This window comes from Melanotaenia boesemani, chromosome 10 (genome assembly GCF_017639745.1).
Source record: "Melanotaenia boesemani isolate fMelBoe1 chromosome 10, fMelBoe1.pri, whole genome shotgun sequence".
NCBI lineage: Eukaryota > Metazoa > Chordata > Actinopteri > Atheriniformes > Melanotaeniidae > Melanotaenia > Melanotaenia boesemani.
The window spans coordinates 11,238,673-11,262,213 of record NC_055691.1 but is presented as its reverse complement, the minus strand read 5'-3'; positions in this window follow the sequence as shown (position 1 = coordinate 11,262,213).

Here is a 23,541-nt window from a genome sequence, read left to right as displayed (position 1 = left end):
ATAACCCACAGGGAAACATGAGGCCACGAAGAGGTAAGTTCCCTGAACCAAACCATCCTTTTCAGACTCTCCACATGGACTTTATTAAACTTAAATAATCCAGCCATTTTGTACTTAGTTGATGCAACTAATCAGTTAAGCCATGATAAAACCCAAACTCTGATAGAAAGAGCAGCAGAACCACTGTCATGTCCACAGGATCAGATGCCTGCAGACCAGCTTCATGTCACAATGTGGTATACTCATCAGCCAGATATAGATTACAAAGAAGAGTTGTTGACTCAGCCTGCGGTTAGCGTGCAGCTTCTTCATTTGTATTTAGACAAAAGGTCATTTGCAGCAGCAACAGTTTCCCTTCTCCTCACACTACTGAGCTTGTTCAGAGAAACAGGGACTGTCCCACACATGTTGTGCAAACCACAAGACCGTGAGTGGAAGGGGTCAGGCACAGTTCTAAAAAGAGGAAGTGAAGCTACTGATTATAGCCCTCCTGATGAAGACGGTTGGTCTTACAGCAAACAGACAGGCATGTACAGAAAAGAACTAAACCAGAGTGGTCCACACAAATACTGTCTGGTAATGATTGATGCTTATTCCAAATGGGTTGAAATAGTCCCAGCTAAACATGCTGATGCACTGACTGTGGCAAAAGCTACTGTATATGTAAACACATTATACCCAACCATGGCATTCCAGAAATAATCTACAGTGACAATGGGCCACACATTGTGAATAAAGTAATCTCGGATATGGCAGAACATCTTAAAATGACTTTAAAAAAATCATTGTGCATATCTACTGACAAAGGACTGGCTCCTTTTTGAGATCATTCGTGGCAGAGCTTACAGGCAATCAGTGTTTTCAGAAGACTTGCAGCATGCCAATGAAGAAAACACTTTAGCAGACTACATGAGAAAAGGTCAGCAACAAAAGATGTGTTAAATGCAAATTTACTGCCCTCCGATTTTGTTTCTTCACAGGACAGCCCTGAGCTGGTGAAACCAGGAGACTGGGTCTTCATTAAAATCATCAAGTGCAAAAACTGGTCCAGCCCACAGTGGGAGGGGCCATACCAAGTGCTGTTGACAATGCCCACTGCTGTGAAGATAGCAGAAAGACCCAGCTGGATACATCTCAGTCACTGTAAGCTGCTGCGTGCGTAGGCAGTTTGTCACGACTGGAGGAAGCCGGGCTTCAAATAGAGGTTATCTTTTAGTGATAACTTGTATCAATGCCAGTGAACAAATCAGCAGATTCCAGCTCACCTTAGACAATCCCTGTGACGCAGTATGCCAGCACAAATGGAGGCTCCGGAGCATGGACGTAGACCAAGGCGTCGCTGCTGGACCTACGCGTGCGCTGTGACTGTAGCATGTCTCACCACTTTGTCCTTCGAATTATTCCTGCTGTGGCCAATAATCTACAGCTGGATTCACCCTGCATCGCCACCAGAAACAATAATTAAGAGGTATGTGCACCAACATGCACACCTATGGAAAGACCACAACCCCTTGGAGATACAGGACATCAACCTCTGGTATGCGTATGCCCATATGTTGGCCACCTTGAAGAACTAGACCGATTGTTATGTCTGCTCAGTCATACCAAAGTCATCCAGCCGAAGACTGCATCTTCCAGGATGACCCACTACCTGCCCAACTGGCATATCTACCTGCACACGTGAAGCTCCCATGGTGTTTCAACCAATCCATGTGGTTCCTTGAAGGGGGCTGGTGGCTGTGTGGAAAGAAAGTCTATGCAGCTCTGCTGTTTAACTGGACAGGCCTCTGCGCACCTGTGCATCTGTCCGACCACACTATTCTGGTGAGTCTGCAACACGTCAGAACCACACATTCCAGGAAGAAAAGAGTTTTGAGCCACATCATTCCACCCACCTTTGCTCCGCATGATGACAGATTGGGAACTGATGTACCTGAAGAAGACAAGCACTGGACTGTTGGGGGGGAAAGTGACCCTAACTTTGTTTCCCCAGACTGGTGTAGGAAAAACCATTCTCCGCCTGGAGAAGATTGACTACAGGTTCAAAACATTTTTTAACTTTTCCATTGCCATCAACGAAGGACAAAATATAGAGATTGATGCACTCCACTCCTGACGGTATTGATATTGTTTTGCATTTTGATTTCCTGTGTGATTCCATGTATTAAATCCATGATTTCTCGAGCAATTTCACATGGTTATGTTCAACAACTCATGTTGTCATGGGAGTATGCTACACTTCCTGCTGAAGCTACAGACACTGTTCTGTAATGTTCACTGTTGTGATGCCTGTGGTAAAAATGTGAAAACAAGTGATACAGTGATAAGTTTTCAGAAAGTGAACGTCATTCTGTGCATACATTTATTCACAAGTTTTTTTTTTGTAATTTACTTTTTTATTGAGAAAGCATTTTACATGTTACATTCAATAATACAATGTTTTACATTACTTTTGCCTTTCCATTTTTAACTTTAAACAGGACAATAACAAGGAAAAAGTGAGAACTAATGGTTGGGGAACCACTTACTTGATCGGTATTACACATGAAAAAGGAAAAAGAAATAATTAAAGTATCATTAGTACCAAATAATCAAAGCAGCTTTCAAAAAAGTCAGATCTAACAGGCTTGACATATTCGGTCCATTTTGACCATATTCTATAGAATGTATCTCTCTGCACTCTGAGGGAAAAAGACAGTTTTTCCATTATATAAATCTCTTGTATAATATTAATCCAGTCCTCAATCGTTGGTGGTTCAGGTCTGAACCATTTTCTCGTAATGGCTTTTTTACTAGCTGCCAACAGAATGTAAAGCAATCTCTTGTCTTTAAAGCCATCCAATGCTATATCACCCAGATACATGTTTTCAAATGTCAAGGGAAAAACAATCAAAAACACATTTTGTAAGTGTTTGTGGACCTCAGACCAGAAATGTTGAATAACTTGACAATCCCAAAAGACCTGAAAATGATTGGCCCTCTCGCTCCCACACCTCCAACAGGCGTCGCCCAAGCCCTGATATCTTTTCTGAGCTGGTGTAATGAAAAATCTCATAATATTTTTCCAGCAGAATTCGCACCATATATTCGACCCAGTGGAGACCCATTGCACCTGACATATGTGTTTCCCAACTTTCCTCTGTAATTTTTAACTTCCCTTCTCTTTCCCACTTCTCTTTGACATAACCTATGCCCTGCCCCTCACTCCGCAGGGTGCCGTTGTATAATTAAGATATAATTTTCGTGGGTGACGTTGATTTGGTTAGTGATATAAATGTTTGGAGGAACCCCTGATCAGCTGTGGGCACTTTAATGTTTTCGTTAAAATAGTGCCTGACCCGCAGGTACCTGAAAAAGTCCTCAGGGCCCAGACCGTGTTTTTGTTTCAGGGTGTCGAAGGCTTGGAGCGCCCCTTTGTGGACAAAGGAGTTGTAATTAGTCAAGCCTTTCAAAATCCAGTTCTTAAACCTGCCATCTAATTTGTTTGGGGTAAACTCTGAGTCATAAGCTCACCATCACAGAATTTTAGAGTCCTCCTCCAAGCAACATATTTTAATTGTCTCGTTCTATGTTGATATCATCACATTCGATATCTGTTCATTTGATATATCAATTTTGTTCTGCAATTTGGTATCAGCTATTAAAGCTGTAAGTGGTATCCCTTTAATTGTTTTCCCCTCTACGTCTTTCCATTCCGCCGTGTAAACCGGAGAGCACAGGCATACCAGTGGTCTCAACTGGGCAGCATAATAATATTCTCGGAAACATGGAAGGCTCATACCACCTCTATCTTTCTTTAATTGGAGAGTTTTATATTTTGATCCTAGGTTTCTTACCCTTCCATATAAAATTTGACAGTAGTCTATCCCACTCTGTAAATTGTTTAGGAGGTATAGGAATGGGCAAGCACTGAAATAAATAAAGCATCCGGGGAAGGATATTCATTTTAATAGACTCTATCCTAGAATGCAAGTCTAGAAAGGGTATAGTATTCCACCTTTGCAAGTCAGATTTTAATTTTGTATTCAGGGGCCTATAGTTGGCCTCAAACATCTTTGTGGCGTCTCAATGTGATAGCCAGATATTTGATGTTGTCTGCTTCCCACTTCCATTCATAGCAATCTCTAATTTCCTTAGGCGGGTCATAGTTCAGTGTTAGTATTTGAGTTTTGTTTACATTAATCTTGTACCTTGAGAAGATGCCGTAATCCTCCAATATATTTACAATTCTAGGGAGAGTCTGCGTAGGAAGGGATATAGTTAACAATAGATCATCAACAAATAGGGCCAATTTTTGCTCCACTCCTGCAATTGTAACCCCTGTAATGTCTTGGCTTTGTCTGATCCATTGGCTGAGAGGTTCAATAAACAAGGCGAAGAGGAGTGGCGACATACAACATCCCTGTCTTGTTCCCCTTTCTAAAACAAATGACTCGGCAAGGTCCCCATTAATTTTGATTCTAGCCACTGGTCTATTGTACAACAAGATTATATCAATTATAGATTTGTGAAAGCCAAATTTATCAAGCACTTTGTATAGAAATGACCACCTCACCGAGTCAAATGCCTTTTCCGTGTTCAGACTTATCACTAAACTCTCCAGTTTTTGTTGTTCCACCTGCCGCATGATATGTAATACTCTCCTAATGTTATCTTGCGTCTGTCTTTCTTTGATGAACCCTGTCTGGTCTTTGTGTATCAAATTTGGTAAAATTGTTTCCAGTCTCTTCGATATAATGGAGGTAAACAGTTTCACTCTAAGAAATGTTGGGTTAAATGATTAATCCATCTGCTGGGTTGATGGCGTTGGGTGAATTTATTGGGTTGTTTTAAAGGTCCCATATTATGCAAAATTCACTTTTTAATGGTTTTGGAACAGTCATACTGGTCCCCCCGCATGTGTAGGAGACCCGTAAGTGTGAAACTCTTTCAGGCGCTCTCTCTCCCCCCTGCTCCACCTCTAGGGAAGTAAGCGCTGAAATGAGCTTGTTTGAAAGCGTGTACGTTATGACGTCATAAGGGACAATAACCACTCCCCACAGAGCGATGGACCCGTCTACCGGCTCTCAAAGCCCGCCCTCTAAAAATCACCTAGCGCCCAGTGTTTTTCCCTCTTCGGCAACCCTCGTTAGCGGACATGGCTAAGCGACAGAAGCACTGTTCTGTTTGTGGCTGCATAAATGAACACGAAAACGTTTTTTTTACTTCCATCCACTGAACCCACGAGGACTGAGTGGATTAATTTTATTTTTGGAGGAAATGTACCCGGAAAACTTCCAAAGGTTTTGCATGTCTGTGGCCAGCATTTCAAAGAGGACTGTTTCCACAACATGGGGGCATGGAAAGCAGGCTTCGCCAACCGTTTGAAGCTGAAGCCAGGTTCAATACCAACTGTCCGTGACACAGCTGGAGAGGTAAGAGCTGGCAGTTATTTTATCGTTTCGGCCTTTTTAGTCTGATAGCTTGAAAATATATTAACCTGTCAATCACCTCATGACGGGCGATGCGATGGGCGGAGCCAACAGCTGAGCTGCTCCACCAGGGTTCCGCCCACCATAAACGGCACATTTCTGAAGCTGCTAAAAAGAGGGAGGTGAAGAGAAGCCGCTGCACTCAAACTGAGGGTCGATTTGTCCATACCATGGCGGAAATATTTCATTTAGATATTAATGAATGGTCTCAGATTGGGAATAAAGTGTATAATATGGGACCTTTAAGTCATGTTCGGTAATTTGTAACAACCCCAGCTGTTGGGTTGGTGTGTTTCCCGCTCTTTTTGTCATCTTTCGAAAGAAAAACGGACGGCAGAGGAAACATTCAGTCCTGAAATATGTAAGTATTTTTACCCTTATTGTTTACTATTTATTACACAGACAATGGGGTTTAAACATGTATTTTATATATATGTCGAATGTAAGCTATTTCCAGTCTGTCTAAATTTGAAAGAAGGGAGTTTATTGTAAACTGGAGAGCTAGCTTGAATGCTAGAATAATCCATTCTTGAATTTCCCTCGGGATCAATAAAGTAATCAATAAAGTAAAGTCTTCGAATTTATTTCCCGCTCATCGATGTATAATTTAATGTAGTATTATAAGCCAAGTACGTTTCCAATAAGTAATAAAAGCAGTTTTCAGAATGACGGACTTTCTAGAAGAGATAACAGTTCTCTACCAACGCAGTCTCACTCCCAACGCGTCACATACTGACGCTTGGTCATGGCCCTTTCGCGTAGTGCACTGAAGCCCAAAGTGACCCTAACCCGCGTCAGAATAAGACGCTGAGAGCATCAGCACACAACGCGAAAAAGGGCCATGACCAAGCGTCAGTGTGTGATGCATCAGGAGTGTCCTCTACGCGTCAATTATTGCATTCAGAACCGCTATTCAACCGTGTCAACAAGAAGAGTGACTATCTCGTCCACTGATACTACATTGGCAAACCACGTGAGAGCACAAGGCTCTACAATTGGATATTTGCACGTCATGTGATAACACTCGATGGTCTGATTGGAAACTGGTTTTCCAATAGGATTACAGAGCGTGTGTACAACTCTCAAACATGGCGGATATTCGGTCGAAAGTGTGTTCTTTTCGAAGAAAGAAAGTAAGTCTGTGTCTATTACCGTTCCAATTCCAGCGCAAATTAGTAAAACATGTACCGCGGTGTCGTAGGCGACATTGTCAGCTTCGAAGTAAACTGGGAATACTTCAATGGCTGTCAGCTAGTTGAGTTATAATATAAGGTAAATGTGGCCTCGTCCTAATGTGTAAGCAGAGCGGTTTCTGTCAGTATAACGGGTGCCAGGTAAAACGGTTCTGACAGACAAAAATATAAAGATTTTCAGGTGAGTAGCATAATCGCTTACAGTTATAGACAGTTATATATAACTTTGCTGTGTGAAAAATGTTACTAAACTTGTGTAGCTCCCTGGCATTTTCATTTTGTGAAAGTAGATCACTGAAGATAAAAAGTTGGAGACCCCTGTTATAAGGCATCTGTTTTGCGATCATCTAAAAGCATAGGCAACAGCCAATGAAAAGAGAGGATAGGAGACAGGAAATAGTGGGAATATCCAAATAATGATCCACTCCTTCACTCATTCGCCAGTCTGTTAGCGTGAACTCCAAGTCTTTTCAAAATTTATTGAGACAGTGAAAGTCGTGTGGTGTGTCCCCAGCTTTTGTATATCTTGGTGAGGAATCTGGTGCTCAATCTAAACTCTCTACTCTTCCATCATTTCACAGAACGTGAGCCGAGGATGGATACCTTTGGCCAGGAAAAGTTAAAAGACTGGAATATGGAAGTCCTTCTGGAGATCTTTAAGAGTAAGTTTTTTTAGTGGGATGAATGAAGTGGGAGAACAGTGACACATTTGAAACTCTGTAAACATGATGATGAAAACAGCATGCGTTGTTGTTAATGGGGGGTTTGAAACTCTGCAAAAACAAAAACAAGTGTTACACCCAGAGCTCACATACAAAATGATGTGTGCAGAAGATTTTAACATTTCAAAACTCATGTTTCAAGGTTTCAAAAAGGTTGCAAAATGCAGTTTTCAGATCTCATATTACAAGGTTTCAAAAGTTTTTTGCAAACTAATGTGATGGGACAACAATGCCATATTTGAGCCTATGACAACCAGGGCCACCACTAGAGGAGATGTGATTATCCCACACAGACGCACCTCTTTTGGTCAGGGTGTGTTATCTGTCCAAGGTGGAAAGCTATGGAATAATCTACCACAAACATTAAGAGAATGTCCTACATATAACTCATTTGAAGCCCAGTTAAAAACCTGGCTTGGTCGAATCAGGAGTGTACCCACATGTAACATACACTGTAACGTACAATAAGCAAAACTCTGAAGGGCTCTGTAAGTATGTAGTGATATTGAGCTTTGATAAGTATGAGTGTTTGTAAATGTGTATGTGTAAGTATTGTGCAGGTGTAAGTATGTAGTGATATTGAATTTGGTTAAGTATGAGTGTTGGTAATTGTGCATGTGAATGTACTGTTTTAGATATAATAATGTGTATTTTTATATTAGTTTGTAAATACAAATTGTTTCTATATTATATTGTTCTCCCATTCCCCCCAGATCCCCGGGACAACGGATGGAAATTAGCATTTGCTATAATCCGGTATGTTTACATTCATGCTATATAAGCCTGTCTGTTCATTAACATGCACTGTCCCGGTCAAATAAATAAATAAATAAAAAATAAAAATGTGAGGTTGAAACTCTGTGATATGCACTTATGAAAAATAAAAATCCAATCCCATAGATACATAGAGGGTGACAGGAGTTCCCAAACATTTTCCATTTTTTAACATGCCGTACTATGCTTCAGTTACAGCTGCTCAGGCAATTATTCTACAACAAATATTCTAGCAAAAAAATGACCTGTGGTTGTATTGGATAGGCCATCAAAATTTGCTATCAGAATCTAGCCACAGTGGGTGTGGAAATTTAAAGGATAGCAGTATTGCATATACAAATACTGTAATAAAACTATGGCAAAATGTTTTTTTACATAAAAATGTTTTCTTATGTCCTGTTTTTCTCTCACTCTCATTACAGATGAACAAATTGACAAAAAAAGCTTCCTCTTGTTGGATGATGCAGCCATTGCAGCACTAATTCCAAAGATCGGCCTACAGGTCAAATTTAAGAAGCATCTGCAGCTGCTATATTTAGTGAGTGAATGCTGAAAAAGTTTTTGAGATGGGATACATTTGCTTTAAAAAAAAAAGACTGTTGGGGTTTACATTTGTGTCTTTTTTTCTCATCTGAGGAGAATACACAATGTAAATAGTTCATCTCGTTATTTTGAATGTTGCCAAACCAAGTGTCACAGGACATTCAATTACATTCGCTCATTTAAACGACACCTGGCCTAGCACCATATAGAGGCTAAAGCAGGAGAATCTATCCAGGCAGTGGACATGTCTGAGGTGATGCAGGAGAGAAACATTCAAGTTATGTTCAGTCAACTACATGAAGAGGAAGATGATCATACTAATATCAGTAATGAAATGGAATGGGATGAGCTGGAACAGGATGCTATCACAGACAGGGTGGCCCTGTTTTTAGCAAAGCTCAGGGCAAAATCATCCATGACTCTTTCCACTGTCAGCTTTGTCATGAATGAGACGTCGAGTCTAGTGTTTGATCTCGTGAGTGAGAGAAAGACCATGTCTTTCCTGCAAAGAATTGGCCAGAGTGAAACTCCAGAAGGTCAACGGCTGAATCAGTGTTTTGTAAATGCAGCTATGCCCTTTCAGAACCTGGAGACCGAACATAAGCAAATGAAATATTTTGCTCAAACAGGGTATTTTGTTCAGCCAGTTGAGCAACCTCTGCCAGGTGTCTCATACACACAGCAAAGGGACTCAAAGACAGGAATTGTGAAACAGATAGCTGTGTGTGACACGTTCCAAAGGATTCCTTTGCGTCCACTACTGAAACTCATTCTTGAGAGCCCAGGGACAATGGAGAAAATAGTAGAGTGGAAAAGGAAGTCCTGTGATGCAAACAGTCTGGATGAAACCACTGTGATGAAAACCAGTGCTGATTTCCTAACTGAGCTTTTTGTTCCTCTTCAGTCAGTCATGACTGTGAAGTTGTTAATCCACTTGGCTCTAAGACATCACTGCACAAGCACAAGCTTGGATTTATCTACTTTACACTCAAGTGTCTTTCAAGACTTGATTCACACTTTCTATTGGCAGTGCATAAGGCAGATGATGCCAAAACCTATGGCATAGATGCTGTCCTGGAGTCCGTTGTCGCTGATATCAAGGACTTGGAAACTAACGGTGTGGAAGTAAACACACATGATTTCAAAGGAACATTAAAGGTTCGTGTTGTTCAAATTTGTGGGGACAATTTGGGCCTAAATTCCATCCTTGGGTACACAGAGAGTTTCTCTGGGAACAGTGTGTGTCGCTGGTGCCATGTGAAAAAACTGGACATGCGAAGACAAACCATGGAGGATCCTTCTCTGCAGAGGAGTAAAGAGAGCCACCTTTCAGATCTGGCTCAAAATAATCCATCAGAAACTGGCCTAAAAAGGCAGAGTGTTTTGAACAACCTAAAGTACTTTCATGTAGCATTGCACCAGATTAATGCACGACATATTGGAAGGAGTTGGTGTCTATGAAGCCAAACTGGTGCTAGGGTCTCTCATCTCACAGAAAGTAATAACACTAGACCAGGTCAATTACAGAATCACAAGTTATGACTACGGCTTTTGTGACAGTGCCAACAAGCCTTCCACCATCCGACCCCATGAATTAAAAATGCCTGACAGTGCCATGAAGTAGACGGCAGCACAAATGTGGTATTTGTTAAGGCTGCTTCCTTTGATGATTGGAGATCTTATTCCTGAAGGAAACATGCACTGGGAGCTACTGCTGTGCCTCTTAACCTGTATGGAATACATCTTTTCTCCATCCTTAACAGAGGAAGCAGTGATTTACCTCAAGTATATCATCAAAGAGCATCTGAGCCTTTTCCTCGAGCTGTTCCCTGAAAAACATCATTTCATGTTGCACTATCCTGGCGCCATAAAGAAACTGGGTCCTCTAGTGCACTACTGGTGCATGCGCTTTGAGGCCAAGCATGGGTTTTTCAAGCGGCTTGGGCATGGTACATGCAACTTTCGTAACATTTGTAAAACCATGGCCTTTCGGCATCAGATGTTGCTGTGCTATAATGTTTTATCTGATCAGATGTTTCAGCACCAAAGAGAAGTTGGTCCTGGTTTCAGTGTTCCACTATCTTCTATCGAGGAATTTGGTCAGATCAGCCACAGATTTCAGCACACTCCAGTCTTGGCAGACGTGTACATTCCCTCTTGGGTGAAGTGGCAAGGAACACATTATTGACCAGGGATGACACTTATTGTGTCTCACTCTCCAGATGGTGAGCCTCACGTGGGAACAATCCAGAAGATTGTGGTTTCTGAGTCTGTCATTAAGTTCATTGTAAAGAACTGGGACACGATTGGATTTGAAAGACACTATTTTTCTTACTCTGTCTGTCCCAGCACAGTGATCGACTGTGTTGACATAGACTCCATTGATGATTTTCATCCTCTCCATGTAGTGAGGCTTTTTGACATTTTTGACCAACCATAAGCTTAAAGCTTAAAGACACTTCCTCAGAACACATTCCCTTTTTGATTGACTGGCAGATAGATAGATAGATAGATAGATAGATAGATAGATAGATAGATAGATAGATAGATAGATAGATAGATAGATAGATAGATAGATAGATTTAGATATATAGATAGATAGACAGACAGATAGACAGATAGAAACATCAGAAAGAAACGCTTTTCAGTCCAGACTGCTTCAACAACAAACAACGAACAACATATAAGCAGCACCTTGGTTATACCAGGTTTGAATGATATTAAACAATACACAAAACAAATAATGTTTGTGCTACAGTTCAAATGTTCCTTTAGTAACTTTGTTTTTAAATGCTTATTTTACTCACAGACCCAACCATTTCATCTGAGAGGGCACTGCAACTAGCAGAATGGCTGAAGAACAACATGTGGCCAGCCAAACAAGTCACCGATTATATGAGGGAGACAGCCATTCACCGGGCTCATTGGATAAGGCGCAACGGCACTAAATCCACTGATTCAGATGTGCTTATATTGCCTGAGACTAAAAATCTTTTGGTTTCTGTCTTTTGTCTGTGTTAATTATGAAACTTCTTAACTATGCAGTTATTGTAAATTTCGCACACAAAATCACTGATTTTTATTTATTATGTTTTTTTTTCTGTGCAAGTTAATGGACAACTGAATTGTTCCTGTTAGATTTCTCAAGATTTCTCAATGCTGTTCCCACAATATGCAGATAAGCTCTTTGAAACTTGAACCATAAATTTCAGAGAGAAAATATTGCAGCTTGCCAGACAGGAAAAGGGTGCTCAAGATCTGCTCAGCACAGATAATCTGCCTCCAGGTACATAGATACATGTACTTTATTCATCCCAAGGCGGGAAAGTTCACTGTTGCAGCAGCATTGTACAGGCAAGCTATACATAGATAGATAGAAGTACTTTATTCATCCTAAGTTGGGAAATTTAGCTGTTGCAGCATCCATGTACAGGCACTCGGCAAGTTATAAATATATCAGAAAACAGTGTAAAAAAAATTAAGGAAAAGTACCTCAAGAGAATAGAGTTCTACTTGACTGCACAGACTGGGATGCACTCTGCCAGCCACATGTCATGGGGAGGACATCAATGGTATGACTGACAGCATCACAGAATACATCAAATTCTGTGAGGACACGGTCATGCCCTCCAGGACTGTTAGATGTTTCCCCAACAACAAGCCGTGGATAGCCAGCGACCTGAAGACTCTACTCATCAAGAAGAAGAGAGCCTTCAGGTCTGGAGACAGGGAGGAGCTAAGGAGGGTGCCGCACCAACTGAGGGACAAGTTGAGGGAGTGCAAAGACTCCTACAAGAGGAAGCTGGAGGCCAAACTCCAGCAAAACAACATGAAAGAGGTGTGGTCTGGAATGAAGGTGATCACAGGATGTGGGGGGAGAGGCAGACTTGTGTCTGTACTTGACTGCTGCAACAACTAAATTTCCCAACTTGGTATGAATAAAGTATTTCTATCTATCTAAAACTTAGATTAAAGATACAAACATAACATTTCAACAGAAGCCCGTGGTGATGTTGCATTGCGAGTGCTGCCCTTGATTCTGCCCACACCGGTCTATAAAGATGGAAAAAAGATGGTCAAGCCTAGCCTGGATGAGAATATGAAGTCGTTCATCGATTACAAGCATGTAAGTAGTGTAGTATTACAAACATGAGTGTGACAGCCTATTATGAACAAAAATGTATTTTAATCTAAAACTGCATTGTGAAATGAGCACTTCTGAAAGGGTCTGAAAAGCAGTAATCAGTATTGGGTGGGCAAGCTCCAGCAAAGTTCTTGAGATCAATAGTAGAGCCAACAAAGGTCAGATGTTGCACGTTTATATACAGTCAGACAATTTTTAGCCTTCCCTTTGAGAAAAGACATTTTTATTAAATAACCACATTTTTGAACTTTTACTTAAGTGCAATTTGTCAAAATTATGAACCTCCTCATACTAAATGCATCTTTTGTTGGATAACTACCTGCAGTTGTTTGGTGTACCTTTCAACTTCTTTGGTGAATTTCTCAAGGTCAGCCAGATTTGACAGTTATCTAGACCAAGCATGGGTGAACTATTCCACAAAGGGCCAGTGTGGCTGCAGTTTTTGTACCGACAACGCAGCAGCATGCCAGACTGGACTAATTCAATCAACTAATCGCAGTCTTCAGACAGCTGATTGGTCAAACTGTGCTCTTTGCTGGTTGGAACAAAAACCTGCAGCCACACCGGCCCTTTGAGGAATGATTGCCCATAGACTGTCTCCTACCACTGGGTTAGGAAGTGACAACTTTCTGTCATCTGATCCAATTTATGATCTATTACAAAGAGGCAATAAATACCCAGAGTGCACTGGACTTATTATATTATAGCTCACTGGTACTAAAAACAGTCAGAGGTTAGCAATAAACCTAGTTTATCTTAATGACATATTACCAGTTCAAAATTCTCTGTTAGTGTTTCTGCAGCTGCAAATTAATTTGATGAAAAAGTAATTTATACAGAGCATTCTAATATATGGCAGAATTATGTTTTTCCCTATATTTCAATGCATGTAATGTTCTCATTAATGCAAGGGTATGTTCTCTTCACTTAGGTTGGGACCAACATTGTTGAGTACTTGGGAGTGGCTGAGAGCACTAAACCCTTCCCCTTCATCCTTGCCCTTGGAGACAACAACCAGTGCTCATAAACATTTGTTGTTGTTGGCAAGCAAGCACTGCAACACAGCACCCTTCTCACTGCCGTTGACACGTGTTTCAAGCTTTTCTATATTTTTGACATTAATTTTCCTAAACAGTGTGCAGCAGTGTGGGAGTTTCTGCAGATAGTGGTGTACAAACTGCCAGGAACAGAATACTCCTCTATCAGACTGCTGCGTGGTTATTTGTCTTAATCAGTTTTATGGTCTGTATTTTATTCTGTATTTGTTAGCTTCCTCATGTCGATCCAGATCATTTTCATTCAAGAGTTGAAGCAAGGCATCTGGACTTGTAGAGTTTTCTTGAAGACGTTTTGCTGCTTATCCAAGCAGCTTCACCAGTTCTTATACAGTTTGGTGAGGAAACAGATATTTATGTGGTACAGTCCCCCTGTGGGAGGGACTGTGAATACTTACAGAAAAGATCTAAGAGTCCTTTGATACTTTACCTGTGTGTGTGTGTGGCTGTCAGTGCCAGGTGTCTAACGACTATGAGACTGAAGGGGGCGCTGTGCTGGAACTGGCTAACGAGCCATCGTTGTTGCTGTGCTCATGGAATTATATATATATTAATATATTTAATGGTATGTAGTTTTCAAATTTTGCAGCCTTGTTCTGTTAAATAAATGTAATTGAATTATCGCTCTGTGTGTGTGATTGTCTATATTTAAATAGAGTGTATTTAGATTGATTATTTTTAACCTTTAAAAAAGCCCATAAAAACACTGAAAAGTATTACCCACACACTGGGTTGTGATAACCCATCAAAATGTTCTAATTACCCAGATGATGAGTTAAAATATCAGCCCAGCCCTGGGTCAAAACAACCCCCGCTTGGGTTTGTCTATATTGAACCCATCCTTGGGTTGCTGAAATGACACAAATTGGGTTAAAAATAACCCAACTTTTTTTAGAGTGTTATAATCTATATTTAAGACACTAATTGGATGGTAGTTGCTGCATTCTAGTCTGTCCTTTCCTTCCTTTGGGATGATGGAAATAATTGCTTCACTCCATGAAGGACGGATTACTTTCTTTTCCATCACTCAGTTAAAAGTTTTTAACAATGTTGGGAGTAAATAAATCTCCATTATTTTGTACCACTCAGGACCATATCCGTCAGCCCCAGCCATCTTCCCTCTCTTCAGTCTCTTAATTGCCAGGTGAATTTCCTCTTTGGTTATTGCCGAGAGTAACCTTTTATTTTGTTCCTCTGTCACTGATGGTAAATGTAACTGAGATAGGAAGGAATCTATATCCTGTTGATTTTCTATAAGAGGTTGGGAGTATAGCTTTTTGTAATAATTTAGAAAAGATTGCTGAATTCTTCTCTGCTCTGTTTCTAATTTGTTATTTAAAGGGGTTTTTATTCTGTGTATGGTTCTCTCTGCCTGTTGTTTCCTCAGTTTATAAGAGAGAAGTTTTAGTGCTCTTCCCCCTACCTCGTAATATTGTTGTTTGGTAAAAATGATTTTTTCCTGTGCAGCAATTGTATTTAAGTCATCAATTTCTTTCCTCAATTTTACCATTTCAAGATTGATCTCATGTTTTAATGTCACAGAATGTTCTTGTTGAAGTCTTAACAGTCTATTTTCTAAGCTTGTGAGTTTTGGTCTGTGGGCCCTTTTCTGGTAGGAAGAAATACTAATTATTTGTCCTCTCATCACTGCCTTTAGGGCATCCCAAACCATTACAGGGAAAAAATATTCATATGGACAGGATTGTGGTCAGAGATAGTACTGGGCCTAATTTCACAACTTTTTACCCTACATAGGTCATTTTTAAACATAAAAATATAGTCCAGCCGAGAGTAGACATTATGTGCATGTGAATAGTGTGTGTATTCTTTTCTAGATGGATTGTTGTCCCTCCACACATCCACTATTCCTAATTCCTCCATAAGATGTACTATCTTTTTTCCAATCTTCCTACTGTCACCTTTCCCATTTGAAGAGTCCAAAGTAGCATTTAAGATAATATTGAAATCTCCTCCACATATTAAATTCCCCTGACTTTTTGTTGTCATTATTTCTAGTATTTGTCTGTACACAGACCAGTCACTCCCAGGGGGAGTATACACATTCAGAAGACTAATAAGAATACCCTCTATCTTGCCCGTTATCATTATATATCTGCCCTCTTTATCTTTATGGTCGGATATGTGTTCATAATTTAGTGCCCCGGATATCAGAATTGCCACTCCTCTGCGCCTTCCAGAACTGTGGGAAGAGTAAAATACATGTTTAAAACCCAGTTTGTTCAATTTTGAATGTTCAACATCTGATAGATGTGTTTCTTGCAACAAAGCAATTTGGGCCTTATCTCATTTGAGTTTTGATAGGGCTTTCCACCTTTTGACTGGACTATGCAAGCCATTAATATTAATTGTTACCAATTTCACTGATCTGTTATACATCTAATTTATGGTACCTTTAGCTATATTATTAATGCGTTCCCCATGCCCAATGAATGATGAACACAGAACATCTATAAAATCAAACATTTGAAAAAAACAGGATTCAAACTTGAATGGTAAGAACTTCCAAGGTAGGCGTCTTTGGAATAGACCCTGTTGTGCCACAAAGGGCAGCTTACTCATCAATCCAGTGAAGGGGGACCTTTCTAGGCTTTGGCATTTCTGTAAAAGGTGCACCCCTGAGAACCGTATGGCATTTTGCGTTCTACACCAGTAAACAGATATTTGTCTATCATGCATATTGTATTAAGTCTTCACTTATTTTTGAGGCTGTAAAAGAGACATGTCTCAACATCTACAGCTAATTGACAATAAACCTTAGTTTCCCGAAGGCACAGATGAAGCCCTCTTGAAAGCCCAGAGTTTTTCTTTGTAGCCTGGGCCACGTCCTAGATTCCTGGCACCACTGACAGTCCCTTTAGCCACTTTACTCCAGGTCAGCTGTTTCAGTTGTTCCAGGATTGTTTCTGGTGATTTGATAACTCTCACAGTGTAGCCTCTCCTGGACATATCTTCAGTGGCTTCCTCCTTACAAGTTCGGTCATGGCATCCTCCGTGTTTTGAATTCTCTCCTCTGTTTTTTCAATTCTCCCCTCCGCTTCGTCCAATCGAGTGTTAATTTTTAAAATTTCTTGCAAGTTGTTCTTCATTTTCTTTGCGAAAGCCTCGTAATTCTTGTAAAATTATCTCCGTTTCTGCCATTTCTCGGCCGCTCAGATCGCTTCGCGTTATGCCTTAGCACTTCGTTGTAGCCTTGCGTCAAATGTTAATTAGTGTTAGCCGCTGAGGCTAGCGATATTTTCCACAAACGTCTGAGTCACTTCACTTACTTTCAGTTGACCAGCAAACATTGACTTTGGTGTACTTCTCTACCCCTCTTAGTTCTTTGTCATTTAAAAAAGTTATTTGCGTCGACTTGAGAGGGTTATATCCATAATTTCTCTGGTTCTTTCAGGAGCTCTCCTACAGCACAGCCATCTCGGTGGTGTTCCAACCGGAAGTCCTATTCATAAGTTTTTGATTCATGGTTTTGGTTTATGTTTGAAATTATTGATGACTTTAAATGTCAAACAGAAGGGAAATGTTAAGTAAGCAGAGGTGTTGACATCTTAAAGTTCCTTCCTTAAACTTGAGTAATGACTTGCAGTCTTGCCTGCTCTGCAGAAAACAGGATGTGGCTGTCACTGCTCTTTGCGATAAGGGCCACGATGTGATGAATGCTGATGTTTTTTCCTTTTTTGAACTTGCTTGCGCCACTGAGTTACGTGAATTACGTAATCTGCCCAATAAAGAGGCTGCGCTGGGGTTGAGACATTGGAGCTGACACCGGACACTCTCTGAGTGCTGAAGCACTGTCTCTCCCCATCGCGATGAAGCTGACCTCACTCAGAGTTCTTTGTGTCTTATTCTATGATAGTAAAATACCCATCAATTATAACCAGCAGATTTTACAATCGTGTCGCCAGCAAACCAGGTCAATTAAAACAAGCTACCGTTTTGCGTCAATATCCTGCTAGTTTTCTCTTCCTCAGCACGAGCTGAATGATGAACAAACAACAAGGCAACACGATCAGCTGATCACTGACAATCCTGTCATAGTCAGGAGCAACAGGAGAGAGAGGAGGAGGAGAGGAGGTCGTGCAGGAGCGATTGGTGCAGCAATGTTTGCGCAAAAAGTAAAAAAAAAATGTCAAGTTCACTCATGAAAAATGTGGGTGTCAAAACACCTCACACAGCTGCTTTATGAACGGTGTCCTACTCATGCCGTGACAAAACTTTTTTCAGCTTGTGGCGTATATCAATTTTTTAAAGCAAAATGTACAGAAACAGGTATCTGGTTCTCTTAATGTCTGCACCAGCTCCCGACTAATCTGATGCTGACTTTAAAGTTTCATCACTTGCAGCTGCAAAGCGCAAAGTGGTTGCAGAAAAGTACAGAAGTATCATTAAGAACAACGGAGGGAAAACGTTTGGAGAAACATTAATGGTTAAATGATGGATATGGCTGAGAGCAACAGGTCTCCATTCAGCAGTTAGCGTTTTTTTTTTGTTTTTTTTTTTTTTTTGCAAGCATGTATCCTGCATTTTTTATCCCATCACATAATGTTCCACACAGGAATTCCGGTATGATACCAGATTCCTATCACTCCTGCATGTGTGATGTGCTGGTTCCTCTGTTTGGTGTTGTGTCTATCTACTGCTTGTGTCTTCTTTTTCTTTTTTGTTTGTTTGTTTTTCATACAGGAGTCAAAAAATGTTCAGAAAAGGATACACATATTTTTCAATGAAAACTTTTTTTCTCAAACAAAGGCGTGTAGGTCACATGACTAAAAAGTTATTGAACTTTGAAACATTGAAAAATTTATATAAAATAACATGAGATGAAAATGGGCAAAATAAAGGAGGTGCAACATTCATTGACACATGTTGAATAGTTTAGAATCGTTTTGACATTTATAGCTCATGTGGCTGAGGAGATATTGTTCTTTGAAAACCTGTAATTTGCTGACTGTCCCTAACTATCCGTCAGTAGTGAAAACATGGCGGTGAAACTGGGGTTACAACCCCACAACAAAGCAGCAGCAAAACATGACTGGGTGTCCAAATATCTGTTGAATATCAAACTGAAAACTAACGTTACCACGATGAAATAATAAGAATGCGTAATGTGACAAACGATGCTCACCACATAAACAAAAGATTCCATCAAATGGTTTATCTGCTATAGTTACATAATACTGATCGAAAACAGAGTTCTTAACAAAAATACCGACACCACCAGAGGCTTTCACGGCTCTCCTGTGAGCAGTGTAATTCTAACCATCCATCCATCCATTTTCTGCAGCTTATCCGGAGTCAAGTCGTGGGGGTAGCTGCCTAAGCAGGGAAACCCAGGCTTCCCTCTCCCCGGCCACATTCACCAGCTTATCCGGAAAGATCCCGAGGCGTTCCCAGGCCAGCTGAGAGATGTAGTCTGTCCAGCGTGTCCTGGGTCTTCCCTGGGGCCTCTTTCAGGTGGGATGTGCCCAGAACACTTCACCAGGGAGGTGTCCAGGAGGCATCCTAACCAGATGCCCAAGCCACCTCATCTGGCTCCTCTCAATGTGGAGGAGCAGCAGCTCTACTCTGAGCCCCTCCCGGATCACCGTGTTTCTCACCCTAACTCCAAGGGAGACCCCGGCCACCCTGCGGAGAAAACTCATTTCGGCCGCTTGTTTTCTTGATCTTGTTCTTTTGGTCACTACCCACAGCTCATGACCATAGTAACGTAGATCGACTGGTAAATCGAGAGCTTTGCCTCTTGGCTTAGCTCCTTCTTCACTACGACAGACTGATGCAGAGCCCGCATCCCTGCAGACGCCACACCGATCTGTCTGTTGATCTCCCGCTCCATCCTTCCCTCACTCATGAACAAGACCCCAAGATACCTGAACTCCTCCACTTGGGGCAGGATCCTATTACAGACCCCGAGAGAGCACTCCACCCTTTTCTGGCTGAGGACCATGGTCTCGGACTTGGAGGTGCTGATTCTCATCCCAGCAGAAGATCACAGTCTGACGAAGTCAACAGAACCAAATCATCCGCAAAGACCCAATCCTGAGGCCACCGAACCAGATCCCCTCAACACCTCGGCTGTGCCTAGAAATTCTGTCCATAAAAGTTATGAACAGAATCGGTGACAGAGGGCAGCCTTGGCAGAGTCCAACCCGCACTGGAAACGATTCTGATTTACTGCCGGTAATGCGGACCAAGCTCTGACACCGGTTGTACAGGGACCGGACAGCTCGTACAAGCCGGTCCGGGACTCCATACTCCCAGAGTACCCCCCACAAGAGTCCCCGGGGGACACGGTCAAATGCCTTCTCCAAGTCCACAAAGCACATGCAGATTGGTTGGGCAAACTCCCATGCCCCTTCAAAGACCCTGAAGAGGGTGTAGAGCTGGTCCACTGTTCCACGACTGGGACGAAAACCACACTGCTCCTCCTCAATTCGAGGTTCGACTATTTGACGGACCCTCCTCTCCAGCATCGCTGAATAGACCTTACCGGGGAGGCTAAGGAGTGTGATCCCCCTGTAGTTGGAGCACACCCTCCGATCCCCCTTTTTGAAGAGGGGGACCACCACCCCAGTCTGCCAGACGTTCCCAGCAGACCCTCACAACACGCTCGGGTCTGCCAGGCCTGACCGGCATCCTCCCCCACCATCTGAGCCAACTCACCACCAGGTGGTGATCAGTTGACAGCTCCGCCCCTCTCTTCACCTAAGTGTCCAGAACATGCGGCCACAAGTCCGACGACACGACTACAAAGTCCATCATTGAACTGCGGCCTAGAGACACATCTGGTCTGGGGTTTTTTCTACAATTGGCTTCAGAGACCTCACAGAGATGCATATCTGTTTACGATGTCACTTTTTATAATAAACCATCATCATTTTTACATAAAGCTGATGTCCGGAGCTCTTCTTTTACCTGAAAGTATTTTTGTCACATCATAAGCTTAAAGTAATTTACTACAAAATAGTATGATCCAGAGAAGATCTTCATATGATGAAGTCATCATATCACAGAAATGGCTATGAAGACACCAAGGACACTAAAGGGGAAACAACTGTACGGCACAGAGAGAAGAAAAGTTATCCACCAGATGATGGCTTCAGAAAATTATAGAATGTTATCAAGGACAGTAAACTACAAAATGCCACCACAGACTATTTCTCTACAACACCTGCTTCCACAAAATAAACCCCACCATGACATCAAGAGTCAGAAAGTACTCCACAACACTTCCATTCTTGAACTCAGGATCCCCACTTCCAGATGAAAATTACGCTTCATTTCTTTGACAGTTTTTTCCAATTCCCTTTTCATTGCATCTTTGTTCTCTGAGTTTAAGCTTTCCAACACACCAGCAGGCTGTCAGTTTTACTGTTCACCTGCTTCTCTAATGCGCTGCATACGGTTCATCTTTATATTGAGTAGTTTCAGTTGATTCATTACAGCAGAGTTGCTGCTGCACTCAGCGTCCAAGGTTTTCGATGTCCTTGTTCTCAATTCATCAGCCATGACCCCTGCAGAGCGCACAAAGAAACCGGCTCCAACACTTTATAAACCCATTCAAGGAGTTTAAGTTAGATTAGATGAATAATTCTTGTATAATTTATAAATTGTTTTGAAGCAGCAGGAAGACAAAGACACTCGCGACTATCTTTACATCTTTTAGAAATGTTTATGCTAAGCTAGGCTAAATTGTTCTGGACCAGCTCTGATCCAGGGTCAGAGGACAGAAAGGATGTTTTGCTGGTGTGCAGACACTTCCTGCTTTGCTCTCCTTTCTGCTTGCATTGTCTTCTTTTTTTTCTTCTTTTTTCTTATCTTTACTGGCAAGAAATTTAGGAACAAGGACTCCTGGTCACTTATAAATCACTGGAACGAATATTGTTAGAGGAAACAGAAGTTGACAGTTTAAAGTTAACAGTTTAAAGTTTCTCCCTTAAGGATGGGTAATGATTTGCGGTCTCACCCACCCTGCAGAGGACAGGATGTGGTGGTCACAACTCTGTGTGATAAGGGTCATAAAGTGTTGTATGCTGATGTGTTTCCCTGTTTGAAGTTTGCGAGAACTTTGCTTGCTCTACTGAAGTGTGATAGCTGCTCAATAAAGAGGCTGCACTGGGGTTGAGACTTCGGAGTTGACACCAGACACTCTCTGAGTGCTGAACCACCGTCTCTCCCCATCGCGATGAAGCTGACTTCACTCTGAGTTCTTTGTGTCTTATTCTATGACGGAAAAATACCCATCATTTTTGGTGCCGTGACCCGGATCCCAACATACCTATTCGCTGACAGGAGGAGGCCTGAACACCGAAACCCGCGCGGGCAGCCATCATCAGGATGGCTGAGAGGAAAGACCTGACGACTGAATTATCCAACAGGCCGGTGATTTACTTCATGCTCATCCTGCCAGCGGTGGATTGACGGGATCCGTGACTGAGGAGGACACCGAACCCGGAGTGAGTATAAGCAAGAGAGTGACGCTAGGGAAAGAAATAACAGACGCCAGGTTAAACCTGGGAGCAGTCTTTGTTATAACACGCCAGATTAAATCTGGGGCAGTGTTGGTAAAACACGCCAAGTGGTTCCTGGGAGCAGTGTTATAGACGCCAAGTTTCTTCTTGGGAGCAGTCACTTAGTGCGCCAGACTAAGTCTGGGAGCAGCACTATAGAACAAGCCAGAAATTTTCTGGGAGCAGTGTAAAAACGCACGCTAGAGAACCCTTGGGAGCAGTGTTAAAGGTAAAGCGTCTGAAAGAAGGCGCAGGGACAGAGCCTAGGCAGAAGTGTGTGTGAGTGAGTGACTGTGAGAGTGAGTGCTCGAAGTAGATTTGACTGAAGCATCGCACTGGTGGAAACCTGACGGTGATAACACAAGCCAGTGGTCTGGTGAAGTAGGTCAATTTACCTCTCGAGATTAAGGTCATAATTTCATAACACAACGCAGACCCAATATGGGAAACAGTGAATCTTCAGTCGCCTTAGAGGGCGATGTGAAGTACATGAATCAGAGGAATCCGGATAACGTCAAGTTTCTGGAAAAATGGGTCCCCAAATATGGGGTGACAGGGAAGTTGAAGGTAGATGAGTGGCAGACAGTAGTAGATAAGCTGGAAGCAAGTGTAAGTGGTAAGACTGGTAAGAAGGCAGATAAAAAAAAGAAGGAGCTGGAGTGTGAGCACAGGTGGTTAGAGGAGTCTAAGATTCGCAGGGATAATATTAGAAAGTCTAAAGAAAGAAAGAAGGGCGAAGAGGCTGCTATGGCAGCTTTTGTAAGACCTGGTGATAACGAGACCGGTCCCGTCTACCCAAGGAGACGGGACCAACCTGTTCAGCCCGCACCAGGCCCCTCGGGTGGAGCTTCGGCCACCCAGGGTACTCCCAGAAGAGGCAGACTACCACCTACTCTGACCCCGACCTCGTCCCCGCTTGCATCTCTTACTGCTCCACCAGTAACAGATTCACCTAAACCAGGCCCGACAGCCCCGTTATGTCCGCTGCTGCCACCTGCATATGACTTAAGACCGTCAGATAGTGTGCACCCACCAGCCAGATACACAGAGACTTTCCCCATGATTCAGGTTGCTAATTCTAACCCTGAGGCAGCTGACAGATACATGTATGTGT